At 34.3% G+C, this 4331-nt stretch overlaps 1 long non-coding RNA gene across 1 annotated transcript; it reads right to left on the bottom strand.

Moving 5' to 3' along the window:
- Positions 1 to 206: 206 nt before the first annotated feature.
- On the bottom strand, positions 207 to 2401 carry LOC107675160 (uncharacterized). Its single transcript, XR_001632577.1, has 4 exons — positions 2354 to 2401; positions 2170 to 2251; positions 784 to 818; positions 207 to 425 (listed from the first exon to the last, which is right to left on the bottom strand). It is a non-coding gene; the product is annotated as an uncharacterized LOC107675160 (long non-coding RNA).
- Positions 2402 to 4331: the final 1930 nt, after the last annotated feature.

The raw sequence follows: 4331 nt of genomic DNA, 5'->3' as shown, positions 1-4331 counted from the left end.
TGATGTCACATGGATTATTTTACCGATCTCCTTGCTATGTTTCTGGACCTTGATCGTGGTAATTACATTGCTGTCTATGAAGGGTCAGAGAGCTCTCAGAATTCATCAAAAATATCTTAATTTGTGTTCTGAAGATGAACGGAGGTCTTACGGGTTTAGAAGGACATGAGGGTGACTAATTAATTACAGAGTTTTCATTTTTGGGTGAACTAACCCTTTAAACCAGTGCTACACAATGAGAATGAGAAGAATCTGAATAACTACCACAGGGAAATTTTCATATCACAGGGAGTTGTGTGTCACCATTGTGTGCTTGAGTTGGTTCTAGTTGTAATAGAGTCCTCTGCAATGCCGTTTGTGAGGTAAATGCGAGCCCTCCGTCTGACTCCACAGCTTAAAAGACAGTTCCCTCCTTTTCATTGTCTCTAAAAAAAACATTAAATGTGGACAAAAATGTTATTGCCATATATACACATACATACATACTGTACATATACACACACATACTGTATATATAAACACACACACACACACACACACACATAAGATCTGTCATAACAGGTATATTGTTCAGGATGCTGAGTGTGAAGTTATTTAAAGGAGCATTTCTCCAGAAAGCTGCAAGCCACAATCGGCCCTAACAAACAGTATCTTTTGAACAGCACTAGTAACATTATCAGGCACTCAATATTATCAATACTCAATTATCCATTGTGGCATTCAAATAGCTTGAATAACTCAACCTGCACTGAACACTTAAAAGAAAAAGAAAAAAGGACTCACCTTACTATTTTACAGTCCCGGCTCTCAGGTGGAACCTGAAATTGAAACAAATTGTTATATAGTGTTGCTGGACAATTTCTCAATTAATTTACTCAATTAACATGGAGCATACTGTTAACAGAAATAAAAGCATCTTTTGGCAAAGATTTTATAAATAAAAAACCATACCAAACAATATAATGTAATACATGTCTGTCTCTTCAGTGCCCCTCTCTGTTTTTATCATTCAGGATGCACCTTAAAGCATTCTGCCTGCTTAATAAGGGGACTGGGCTGGTCAAAAGTTTGGACACATTACTACTTTTAATGTTTTTAAAATAAGTCTCTTGCTTATGAAGCCAGCATTTATATGATCAAAAATACAGAAAAAAAAAACGGTAATATTGTGAAGTATTACAATTTTAAATAATGGTGTTCTATTTTAATATACTTCAAAATATTATTTATTGCTTTGATCAAAGCTCAGTGTTGGAAACAGCTGTGCTGCTGAATTTTTTTGAGAACCTGTGATACTTTTTTCAGGATTTATTGATGAATGAAAAGTTATTTATTCAGCTTTGCCATCACAGAAATAAATTTAATTACAATTTTAAAAGTTATTATCAGTTAAAATATTTATTTTCTTTGTGAATAATATTGTGAAGAATTAAGATAGAAAATGATGTTCTTCTATTTTAATATACTTCAAAATATTATTTATTGCTTTGATCAAAGCTCAGTGTTGGAAACAGTTGTGCTGCTTAATTTTTTTGGGGGAACCTGTGATACTTTTTTTCAGGATTTATTGATGAATGAAAAGTACATTTATTTCTGTGATGGCAAAGCTGAATAAATAAATTACAAGGCATTAAATTGATAAAAGTAAAAACATTTATAATGTTTCAAAAATGTATATTTCAAATAAATAATGTTCTTTTGACATTTATATTAATAAAAGAATCATAAAAATGTTTCCAGGAAATATTAAGCAGCAAAAACAGTGTTTTTACGATAATAATAAGAACCATTATTGATAACTGAGTACCAATAAAAATGCAGCACTAAATCAGCATGTTAGAATGATTTCTGAAAGATTATGCACTGAAGACTAGAGTAATGATGCTGAAAATTCACAGGAATAAACTACATTTTAAAATATATTCAAATAGAAAATAGTTATTTCACATTGTAATAATATTTCACAATATTACTTTTTTAACTTTATTTTTGATCAAATAAATGCATGCAGCCTTAAGGGTTAGCACTTAAACATTAACATTGCTAGCTCATCACACTAGTTATCACGCAGCAATCTTAAACAATTAAAATTAATAGAAGCAGTTAAAATTACTAAAGTTTAAATTAAGTAATTAAGTTAAAATCCGTTAATTACGTATAATTACAGACCTCTGGACCGTTTTCTTCATGTTAGCAAGTCCTCTGATAACACAGGCCTAAGTGTTCGCCAACATTACAGTCCAACACAGATCTAAGGAGCAATAAAAACACCAAACCTTTAAGTTATCGAGTACACAACATAATAAGAAATTAATTTATTAGTAGAACAGTTTGATCACACGGTGTGACATACCTTGGTGAGGTTTTTGAGGATAACAGCGAGCAGTCTGTATCCGCCTAGGAATTCCGGATTATTAATTTAGAATTTTTGAACGTGAAAACAGCTGAGATGTATGGATACCAAGCGCGTAGGGAACTGAAGAAAACGTGTTACAGCACTGAAACGGATGTGACTGTAACGCGGATTAGCCGGTTTTAAACCGGATCCGGCGTGGAGTCAGCTGCTGTCTGGGATGAGTCTTGAATGGCTTCAGAAAGTGTTTGGTTACAAGATTGATCATTTTGAGATGATTCTCTTGGTCTATGAGAGAGAAGATGAGTCTGATACCATAATAGATGATCTGTAGAAAAACCATCTCGTCATAACATCTTATTTTATAAGTATTTGGTCCATGTTGCATTCATATTTCATTCGACCCACACTAGAGTTCGTTTGGAAGTGGACTGAGACCCATCTTTTTAGCGGTCTCGGCCCGCTTGTTTGGTGCGCACCAGGGTTCGTATGGCAGCGTTCACACTTACTCAAATGAACCGCACTAACACTGCAATCGCACTAGAGTTCATTATAATAGAACCAAACATGACAAGTGTGAACACATGCTTTCATTTGTATTTATTCGATTCATTGGTATTTATCAAATTTATTTTGCTGCAAACCAGCTATGTCCATGTGTGCTTCTTTGGATAGCCCACCTCTGGATAATATATGCATACATACATTGGGTGACTTATCCCTTAATGTTTTTTTTTATTAATGTAAAATAATAATAATAATAAGAAGAAAAATAATTATTATTATTATTAATGAAATGGTACTATAAATTAGAAACAAAAACTGCCAGTAGATGAATGTTTTACTGAGCAAGTCACTCATTCATTCAATTTCTTCAAGCGGATGATTCATTCAGAATGATGTAAATGGTTCTCTTTATGAATGGACCATTGAATCATGATGCACAGTTCTGCTATGGCTTTATAGGTAATATTGTCATTGGACAAATAAGTTAATATTGTGTTATATTTTAGACACAATATTGTCTATTATTTACTAGGGCTGGGTATTGACAAATTTCATGCTGGCATACTGGATACATGGATACTAGAGGTGTAACGATACATGTATTCGTACTGAACCATCACAGTACAGACATCTTGGTTCGGTGCATGAGACCTTACAACAAATACAGGCAATTCACCCTCAATCCAGAAGGGGGCGCCCGCAGCAATGCAACGCTGTTTGATAACTGCCAGCAGAAGAACAGCGAATGCCATAAGTTGCACACTTGAAAACAAAGCCCACTAGACAGTGACCATGTGCTGATTCTGAATGCGTCTCTCATAGACTGACAAAGGAGTATATTTAAAGGCTTGCGCACTCAACTGTTTGCGAAATGGAGCTTTGTGCTTGTGTATCCTACCATTCTCATTCGGCACAAATCCAAATATTCCATAATATTTCCATATTTGCGATGTATCTGAATGCTAAACTATTATTCATTATGTAAATTATAGGCTTTGTACTTCAGTCGCGTTTCAACGGTGACACAGAGGCAGGCGTGCTGATGTTTGGTTCACTGTATTTTATTTTGATAAAGTACCAACTGCGCTGTCAAGTTAGCAATGCTGGAACTGATGTGTTTTGTGTGTGTGTGTGCGCCGGCGCGCTCACTTCAACTGTTTCCTTATACCAGCAGAATCAACTTAAAACACTTATTGTCTTATTAAAACTGCACCACTGTAAAAGGTCTACTTTTATTTGTGTACACTCACAATGAAAACAAAACATTGTGCTTTTGTAAAATAAAGAAAACAAATAGGATGTCGCTTTCTGCCATTTGAGTTTCCTTTCTTGAACAAATTAAGCATGTCACAAAAATGAACTGAAACTCTGCGTATAAAGGCTACGTTACGTGTCGTAATACTGTCTATTCAAAATAAATGAAAAGAAACCTAGCATAGTAGATTTGTTTTTTTTCCAGTTTGTTGTACCG

This window comes from Sinocyclocheilus anshuiensis, unplaced genomic scaffold (assembly GCF_001515605.1).
Source record: "Sinocyclocheilus anshuiensis isolate Anshui unplaced genomic scaffold, SAMN03320099.WGS_v1.1 scaffold1728, whole genome shotgun sequence".
NCBI classification, from domain to species: Eukaryota; Metazoa; Chordata; class Actinopteri; order Cypriniformes; family Cyprinidae; genus Sinocyclocheilus; species Sinocyclocheilus anshuiensis.
Note: the sequence above shows the minus strand (reverse complement) of the source record. Positions and strands in the feature narration are given on the sequence as shown.